Here is a 10,803-nt window from a genome sequence, read left to right as displayed (position 1 = left end):
CTAATCAAAGATACCATTCGAAATTATGGAGGAGTGTTGAAGATCACCACAACACTATTGAGGGCAGTAAAAGAATCTCACAAATCATATCAAGAATATATTAGAAAAATGATCATGATTAATTTGTTTTTCTCTAACTTCTAATATAAATTGCTGATTTGAAATCTAATAATATCACACAATAGTTTTTCTTAATAAAGTAAGGTAAAGGGTAATAATAAAGTTTTGATTAAGAAGGTAAAAATTAAATAAAAATCCAAGTTGGTGTTAATTTATTTTTTCTCTTGATTTATTCTCACTTTTGCCTGTTCCTGAATTATGCACTTAATTTCTGATAGGTAATATGTAAAGTTGAAATTTCATTTTTACACTTTAGAGATTTCATTCTTGACTTAATAAATTTCAGAGTTTTATTTTATGGCTTGCAATTATATATGATATGTGTGAATGAATTGTAATAATCTTCTGTTATGGAATAAACTACCGTGTGATCTGTTTTTAACCTAGCAAAATCATATATTACCCCTAATATTTTTTGAAAAAAGTTCCTAAAATTACCCTAAAATTTAAAAAAACTTTGCTGCTACCCCTGATAGAAAACTGATTTTCAGTGTTTAAAAAATTTTTTTAGGAACTAAGAATAATTTGTTTTTTCTTTTTATAGGCATTTTTATTATAACACAGCAATTTTTTTTGAAAAACGTTACTAATAAACTTCATTTTATAGTTTTTATTTTAAACTTTATATATGGCAATGTGAAAAATTTAAATTGAGATTTTCATTAAAAAAAATTCAGAGCATTTTTTGTTTCGATCTAGCTTTTTATTTATTTATTTTTTTAAAAGAAAAAAAACTTTTTTTTAAATAGATGTTTTCAATTAAGAGAATTTCTGTTGACTTAATTCTTTTTTCTTTACTTTATCTGGTTATTGGAAAACTGAGATGTTCAGCTTTAAAATTTTCTTTCGAAAATTAAAATAGATTTTTATTTTCAAAAGAGTTCTTGGTAGGCCTTATTTTTTTGCGTTGATTTATGAATCCGTTTTACCGGAATATATTTTTAGCATAGAAGTTTTGGTGTCACTATGCTGCTAAAAAATTTTGCTATTTGGCTCCAAATATACGGTATTAGGTTGTTTTTTTATTGCTTGCTTGAAAATTTAAATAAGTATTAACTATTTTTGAATTAAATGCCTATTACTATTTAAAATTATGACTAAACGTAATACGTAACATTTCAAGTACATGTAATTTTAATTGTAACTGGAAAATATTGCAGTTTTATTTTGATGATTATAAAGATCCCTGAAATTCCCTGTGTATAAAATAGTACATTGTGAAAAAATTGTAATGAAATTTATATTTAGTAACCTACTATGAAACGAGAATTTTAAAAACCTAACTTAGGAGTTGGATCATTTGTCTGTTAGGCCTTATATACTGAAGTCTAAATTATTTATATGTATTGTTGGGCAAAATTGTTTCAGCTCTAATTTATTAAGGGGTCATAGTACCAAAATAAATGACCAAAATAATACACTTATTTAAACTGTGGATTGAATAAGCGTTTTATGAGGTAGTATTACAATTTTTACAGCATCAATATATACCCAACAGTAATTTTTAACCTTTTTTCTACTTTTTTACAAAATAATCTATAAAAAATGTTACAATTAATATATCTACAAAGAATGCACAAAATTGTTAAGAAAAAAGAAGAAAAATTTTTGAAGATAAATTATTAATTATAAGTTAAATGTTGTTGTTGTTGTTACTTTACGTCGCACTAGAGCTGCACAATGGGCTATTGGCGACGGTCTGGGAAACATCCCGGAGGATGATCCGAAGTTAAGTTAAATGAAGACATGTAAAGCATCCACAGAATAAATAATTGTACCTTTATTTAAAAAAAAAAATTGCAAGGGTACTGTGCCCACTTAAAATATTTATATCTTGCCTTTGCTACCATTCAAAAAATATTTACCACAACTAAGGAAATTTTATTGTAGGTGGCACAAAGAAAGATAACCTGCAATTCAATTTTATTAAAGAATACTTAAGTGTACTGAACTTCAAGCATATTTTAATTCAAAAATATGTATCTCTTAAAAAAAAAAAAACTTAATTTCTGCTATGATCTGCAAAGGTGGCTTTTTCTTTCCGAAGAAGAGATTTTAGTCTTTATGAGATGGGGGGGGGGGAGAATTTCCTCTGATCTTTTGATTTCCTCTGATTTTAGTGTTTACAAAATGTATTTTCTCACATCAACAGGGTTGCCACTCCACAGGGAAAACCTGAAAAATACAGGGAATTTAAATATCAACTAAAATAACAGGCATAACCGCTGGGAGTTTTACTTCTTATTTTTTTTAAAGTGGTGTCCACTCAAGAGTGCAATCTTGGGATATTAGAGGATGATATTTTAGCTATACTAAGCTTTTTCATTTAAATTTGTCTAATTTTATTATATACAGTCAAACCCCGATACAGTGAACCTTTAAGGGACCGAAATTTTGGTTCGCTATATCCGTTAAGCAGACAATTTAACTAATGGTTCTCAAACTCCTCCCTTTTATTACACATTATTCAAATAAATGACTGAAAAATATTATGTAGTAGCAAAAAATGTGTTATTTTTCATTATTCTTCGTTTTGCTTACAAAATTTTTTTTTGTCATCTTTAGCTGATGAGTAATCCTCAACATCAGATAGGGAAACACATCCCGACACTCTTAGATAATTTTTTCCGAATTTTTGTTATTCTGCATTTTAAACAGGGTTCGTTGATTTAAATCAGCTTGATTAAAATCAAATGATTTTTTTAAAAAAATCATTGATTTAAATCAATTAATTTATATATATATATATTATATTGATTTTAAAAGGTAAAAAACAGTGCTTTAAATATTGATACTTTTATTATTTCGTAACTTAATTAATAGTTAGCACTAATTAATTAGCACATTTGAGGTCACCCGCAGGAACCATTAAGATTGACACTTAGTTCGTGAAAATCCGATCATTAGAACGAAAGTTATTCAGGGTGATTCGTTTTTTTTTTTNTTGATGGAAATTTCTATATTTCTAAAGCTTGAGGTAATATTAAAAAGAAATTACCTTAATATGCCAAAAATAGAAAGAAAAAAAAAGAAGCTGAGTTCAGATATTTTTTCCTGATATAGTGTCATTCTTCCCTTACAAAGTCTATTTGAAGCAGTAGGGTTTATTAACTGGTATTTTTTTTTTTCTTCTTATAATATGTTTATGGTATCTTTGAAATTATCAGATTTTCTTTTGTGAAAAAAATTCCAATGAGTTCATAGACTTTTTTAAAATGTTTTTTAGCTTAACTTATGTATTTTGATATAGGATTAAAAATGAATATTTTAACATAAAAATTTATAGATTGAATGTTTATTTTTTGATGAATGACAACATTTATGAACACAATCTGTTTCATTTATTTTGCCATTTTATAAATCATGAGGGGAAAAAAAAAGAGATCACAATTTTAAATTAAGATTATGGTGTGCTAATTGAAACTTTGTGTTACTAGTTAAAGTAGTATTCTTTAAATTATCTATTTTATCTTGTCTTTTAATTTCAATCATGCCCTTGTATCAAAATGGTCGCTATGCATTATAATGAAAAATTATTTTAGTAAGTTAGAGCTTCTAAAATATTGTTATAATATAGTTTTAATATTAATTTAATTTTGATTAAACATTTATAAGGTTTTTTTAATCATAAATTGAAGCTCTTATAGTGTTTTTGAATAGAAATCAAAAAAATCCGATTTAAATCAAAATAATCCGTTTTTTTTTTAAGAAAATCAAAAAAATCACGAACCCTGATTTTAAACCTGTCTAACCTTCCGTTTGAGCACAAAAAGTAGTATCATAAAATCGCTTCGCAAATTCATCGACAACTGCCCAGATACGTGGAATATTGCGGCTTCTTCGATTGGTGAACCTCTTCAGTAATGCTTCTTCAACATCCTTGTGATCTTCTCTCAACTTTTTTCTGCCATCTAAATTTTTTTCATGAGCTGAAATTATTAACTGCCAATTTTTCCATATGTTACACACTGCAGATTTGGATAGTTTATATTCTCTGCCAATATCAGCTTTATTGAATCCATTTATTTTTCTAATTATGTCCATTTTATCATCAACGGAGAACGTTTTACGTTTACTGCTCGCCATTGTTAAATTTGAGACACTTATTTGCAGGATTTTTTTAACTGAACTGAGATCAAAAAGGAGTTGAAATGAAATGAGGGCCTTATAAACACATATTGGTGTCCAACCCTTTGACCAATAATGAATAATTGCTCATTCCCTCTGACAAAATGCATATTGATCTCACTAACACCTTACAGATGCATCATCTGCCTGGGTTGGAAACATCTGCTTGGTTTCTTCAGGGATGGGAAAGTGAGATAAAAACAAAGCAAACAAGAAATAAAATATAAAATGAAACTTCTGTGATTTCAGAATTTTTGTTATTTTTTATTTTATTTTATCAATTTCAAATTCTAGCTGAAGCAAGCCAGCCATTGGCGATTTTTTTTAATATTCCGAAATGAGAACAGAAAAATCAGGAGTATTTCTTTCCTTTCCCATGAACAAGAAAAGTATATAGAACACAATTCTGCAGAAAAAAAAGTTCGTTTGTATTTTTTTCAGCTATTTTATTGCTTCAACTCTTTCTTTAATCTGTTTTTTTAAATTTAAAATCTGTAAACATNTTAAACTTCTGTGATTTCAGAATTTTTGTTATTTTTTATTTTATTTTATCAATTTCAAATTCTAGCTGAAGCAAGCCAGCCATTGGCGATTTTTTTTTATATTCCGAAATGAGAACAGAAAAATCAGGAGTATTTCTTTCCTTTCCCATGAACAAGAAAAGTATATAGAACATAATTCTGCAGAGAAAAAAAAATTCGTTTGTATTTTTTTCAGCTATTTTATTGCTTCAACTCTTTATTTAATCTGTTTTTTAAATTTAAAATCTGTAAACATGATGCAGAGTATAATAGTTTTGGTTATACGTATCGTTTCAATTAATGTTATTATATGCTCTTTTAAATTTATTGTTTTTGGCGAAGAAAATAGTAACTTCGTTAAGTCATGAATTTGAAAATCTAAAATGTAGCAGATACCCTGACTTTAATATTATTTGAAGTATGTTAAGTTGTTCTTCCTTATTTCTTTTACTTTTTCCAGCAATTAAAACTAGTACAGCTAGATTTAGTATTGGTCACTCTTTTTGTTTCCTCTCATAATGTGTACAGGAATTTATTTTTCCAGATTTGAGTGGCAACCCTAATCAAGTTTTGTAAACTAAAACTTACATTTTTTCTAATGCTGCGCAATTACGTTATCTCCCTTGATTTTTGATAGTCCTAATTTGAATACATTGGAAAAAGTTTTGATACGTTTAATAGGTGGTATTTACTGCAGTAAAAGTCTGTTCAAACCAGTCTGAAAAATGACTCGACTTCCTAATATACATATGCTTCACATCTTAATTTGTATGAAAGTAATAGATGATACATAAAGATGACATAGCGGGTTAGCATTCATTAGGAAATGAAAAATAGTATATAGTTTGTCCGAGCTAAGAATTCCTCCCGCAATAAAGGTTGATGTCGTCTGGTGCTATGGAAACAAGACTGGCGCATTTTAGGGAGGGTAGCTAGACTCTATCACTAACACAATAGACCGAAACCATTCCAAATCAGTGACCCCCACTTGAAATAGTTATACCCAGGGTGCGTAGCGTTTTTTAAAGGTGCTTATTTTTGATATTTTAAAGCCTGTTGCCGGACAATAAGAGCAGAAGCAAGACAACTGTGGTAGTTTCATGAATTCAGGGCTGATTGTGCTCCGGAAAAAATTCGGATTTCCGGAATTTTTGCTAACAGTGATCCGGAGAACGAAGGTCCAGGTGTTTCAAAAAATCATTGATCACAGAAGTTTCCGGAAATCAAATTTTCAAAGGTGGAACTTAAAAACACAGTTTATTTTATTTGTTTGTAAGGGAGAGCCAGAGAGATGCTTGATAAGCTTATATTCATGATTAATATTCATTTTTATATCAGTAAATAGTTGTTATAATCATAAACTCAAGAAGGAATTTTGTCATATTCATTTTGAATTCATTTTTGTAAATTTTAATTACTTCTCCAGGTCATCATAGGTATGTGTAAATGGTATTGGTATGTGTAAAATTTTAAATATATTTTAAGTAAACTAAGAAATATTGAGAAAAAGGGAAAAATCTTGTTTAATTGTTTTTCAATTTAAACCTTTTTTTTTTAACTCAAGAAATTTTTTGGAATTCTGACTTTGGCTCACAATCACCCCTGTGAATTTCACCTGTCTCTTGAAAATTGAAATTATTTAGGTCCTTCGGAGTGCAGACTTTTCAGAATCGTTTAATAATGCGAAGGGGGAAAATATTTCTGTAAGGAAAAAAAAGTAGCGCATTTTTGAGATTTGTAGCGTTCGAAAATTAATGAGTAGCCCAAAAAGTAGCGGTTAGCCTAAATTCGATTTTCATTAGCGAAGACTTCTGAAAGTAGCCCAATCTGGCAAGTTACGGAGTGGCTCCAACAATTTCGGTTAAAGTTAGGAAGTCTGTTAAGGCTACGCTCGTTAAAACTTGCATTCATGAAGCCTCTCTTCCATTATTAAGAAAAGTTTTTAATAGCAAATAACCTTTTTAAATAAAACTGATTGCCAAGGTCCATTTTAATTACCAATTAAACCTTTCAAATAAATATAAAAACTAATAACTTTTATGCTTGAACTCATTTACTTGATTACGGTTTTTCCATTAAACTAAATAATTCTTTTTTTTTATTATTAAGTTTATTTTTAGCTTAAAAACATTTACTATTTTATACCAGTGTTTTTTTTTTGGCTTAAATTACTTAATTTGAATTTTTTTTTTCCCATTTCATTCTACTTCATTTTGTAGTGGTCGAAAAACTGCACATATGTATTTAACGATTCTTTAAAGGGGGGTGAATTGCATGCAGTGCCGTAGTTTTGGGGGACAAAACCCCCTCCGAAATTAAGGATTACTTGTCTAATGAGCTATTGTATGGTAAGTAGGATGTAGATATATAAAAAAGTTTTCATTTTTTGTTATTTAAACGTTTAGAATATACAGGGTGATTCTAAAAAGATGGGCAAAATTTTAGGAAGTGATAGTACTCACCCAAGCAATTAATTTTTATCAAAGAATGCTAGGTCGAAAACAAAACGCAAAGGTTCTGGCGCATTTGGAAAGTTGTTTGATGCAAACGTGAAAGCTTCATTCCTGTTGCGAGTTACTGCGCTGCGTTACTTATCGCCAAGCTTTCGAACGCTGCAGGAAAAGTTCGTGATATGCCTGTGGTGTGCTCCAGAATGTTCGCCGTCGTACTGCGTGCATAGCCGCTGCCGGCCACTGTTTTGAACACTTATTGTAATCACATGCCATTAAATTTGCTTTTATAACTTAACTTCATCGTCCTTTGTGTGTTTTTGCCTCATATAAGAACATAAACTTTGACGCCCTCTAGCGGTTTTGCGTTTTGTTTTCGACCATGCATTCTTTGATAAAAATTAATTGCTTGGGTGTGTACTATCACTTTCTAAAATTTTGCCCATCTTTATAGAATCAACCTGTATATCTCTCTCTATATATATATTAGAAGGAGGTAACCAATAACCCCCTCTAACATACATTAAAACTACGTCACCGATTCCAGGTAGGAAGCTGAATAACCACTCTCTAAAATCGGGCGTTTATTTTTTAATTCATTTTCCTTTTTAATAAAAAAGAGTGTTATTCCTAATTTTTGTATTCAACAGGATTTTTTTGATTTATAATTTTCTTTTTTTGGACTCAAAGTTATTTTAAAGAATAATATAAATTTCGATTACGTACATTTAAAGTAAATTGTACTTTATACTCGAAAAGTTTACGATGGGAAATATTCAGACTAATATTTCCCTATTAGTTTCATTTATTAGAACAATTATTTTTTTTTGTTCTGCATTCACTTAATAAAATGTCTGCGGGAGCATTTTTATTGATTCTGGAAATAAGTATTTTTACTCTTACTATGTTCGGCAATATCTTCCGAAGCGTGTCAAGTACAAGGTTCTCTTCCATTTTTTTTTCCTGATGAAATCATACCAATTCAATTTTGCCCTACTTCCCTTACTAATTTTTTTTTTTGAAAAAAAAAAAATCAACATACTTTTTAAGGAACTAAAACGAAACATAATACACACGTTCTCAGTTGAAATTTTAATTTTTTTATCTGTAAAAAATATTTAATTTACCTTCAGTTTACTGTCCCAAATTATCTCTGGCAAATGAAAAAAGTCAAATCTGAAAAATCATCTGCATTATCGCTCGCGAAAGCCATTTCTCTATGTAAATTCATCAACCATCGTATATACAAAACACGTCCCACAAATAGCAAAACTCCCGAACTCCCTTCCAATCACAGCCGATTATTATTTGTTTTGCTTCAAGGCCGAATAAAAACGTAATACAACAAAAGTTATTGACGAATTTTGCTATGCCCGCATTTACTCGGGATAATAAATATTTGCAATCTATAGGGGAGAGTGGGGTCAATTGTTCAATTGACCCCACTCTCCCCTATACATATCCGAGCTGACTCGGGATAATCAGTGAAGCGGTTTACATATTTCAGAAAGTAGTTTCGAATTGTCTGGGTCTTTGAATTTTCATAAATATTTTTCTTTTAAAAAATATTCTTGCACGTCATCCATCATATCAATTTGTTTAAACTGTAAAAAAAAAAAAAACCAAATTGAATTTTAAAAACAGTCAAAAGTGTAGTTTTAAATAACATGATTTCATTGCTTGAGAGAAGAAAAAAAAATTGTAAAGCACTCTTTATCTAATGTAACTTCATTTTCGCTCTTTTCTGAAGGAGCTGTTAAAATGTAAGAAATCTTTCACTAATTCTTCTATAGTTTAATGTTTTTGAAAAAGTTATTTTTGTTAATAATTTGCACTCAATTTATTATTTTAACATTCATAAAAAAGGCGGCACTTTTCGTTAAATTTAAAAAGCAAATGGTGGTTTCTCACTTTGAGTTCTGTAGAACACGTAAAATTCTTTTTAAAAAAAAGGGAAACTTTTCTTACTTAACAAATCTTATCGTTCCACTCTGAGTCCAGCAAAGATGAAGGACAAACAGCTGTATGAGTGCTAACAAGTCCGAGGGCTGCTTTGTTCGAAGTCGTTTGTCGGTCCTTTTGAATCTTTTCTTCGCTTTGATAGTCACTAACAACTGCCTTACAAGTCACCCATAATCGTAATAGGGTTGTAATAGTCTTTCAAAGTGGTGCTGAAGTTACCTACTAAAAAGTAACGAAACGGATGGGTAGTTCCCCGGCGATATGCATGACACCTATTTCTTTTGTGGGTACCGCACCTGGGCAACCAATCATTGAAATATCATAAATAACACGGTTAAAGATCGGGATGCTTTATCAACTCTCTTTCATGGCAAATTTTGCTTTAGTGAGTTCAAGTAAAATCAGAGTAGAGCTGAAAAATGTTTTCAAAATGCGAACAAATTATGGTAGGAATGCTGAGTAATCCCACCATTTGAAAAACATTTTTCAGCAATTAAAACTCTTAATTTGAGAATTCTTTATCAACTGAGTAATTAATCTCGCCATTTTGAAAACATTTTTCGGCAATTGAAACTCTGCTTTGATTCTTTTTTAAAAATAAAAGGCAAACTTTTATAAGAAAGAAAAAAGTTAACAATTTAACTCTTCTTAAATTTTTGTGACATCCTTTTTGCGTACACCTTTTTTTTAAAAAACTAACTGAACTTAATATATACTATATAGCATAATAAATAAATGCAAAAAAAAAAACAAGAAAAAAATTAAGAAAACCAATAAGTTTCATTCATTGCGCATAAGCTGCAAGTAAATAGAACTCATAAAATAAGTTCAAAATGTAGAGGAAACACGGGAAAAAATACAGAACAATGAAAAAAGGGGAAAAAACAAAATAATAAAAATAACAAGAAACCGAAAAAAAAAAGATTCCAAAAATTTTTTAAGAAATCCGGAAAATAAAAGATAATTTTTTCATCAGGCCACACGATTATATCCTCAAAAAAGAGTGCTTTCTAATATTGTATCAATATAGCCAAAGCAAAATATACCAATACAATAGTGTGAGGAGCACTCAAAAAATTACAACAAATAAAATAGAACACAATAAGTAAAAATATTACGTAAAACGGAAAATAAAATATAAAGGAAAAACAGAATAAAACATGAAATGAAATCAATAAAGCGAGTAGCTAATTCAAATGAACTTACATGAACGGGAAATTTTTCAAGAATAATTTAAAATATTTTCTTAGCAAGATTGCAAAAAAAAATTAAAACAAAAGCTCAAATTGAGCTAAAGCGTAACTAGAGGAGTTTTGTATTAAAGTGCGTTCTTACCGCAGTACTGAAGTGCGTTTGATTTGTTAGTTACCAATTCAAAAAGGCTCGAAAATGGATGTGCGCAAGGCAATATTATACTGGATAATTTAAGGAAGTTGACAATTAATAATTTAGAAAATTTATATTTATTTAAGAAAAAAATAGAAAAGAGAAAGAAACATAAATTGCCTGGTTTGCACATAATTTTAGCCATGGATTTGCACATGGAAAAATTATATAAATTAACAAAGAATTTAGTTTCAGTAAATAATTTTGGACCCGGATTTGCCCGAAAAGGATTTGCA

The sequence above is a fragment of the Parasteatoda tepidariorum genome, chromosome 4 (assembly GCF_043381705.1).
Source record: "Parasteatoda tepidariorum isolate YZ-2023 chromosome 4, CAS_Ptep_4.0, whole genome shotgun sequence".
Classification (NCBI taxonomy): domain Eukaryota; kingdom Metazoa; phylum Arthropoda; class Arachnida; order Araneae; family Theridiidae; genus Parasteatoda; species Parasteatoda tepidariorum.
The sequence above is the reverse complement of the archived record's forward strand: the minus strand, read 5'-3'. Positions refer to the sequence as shown.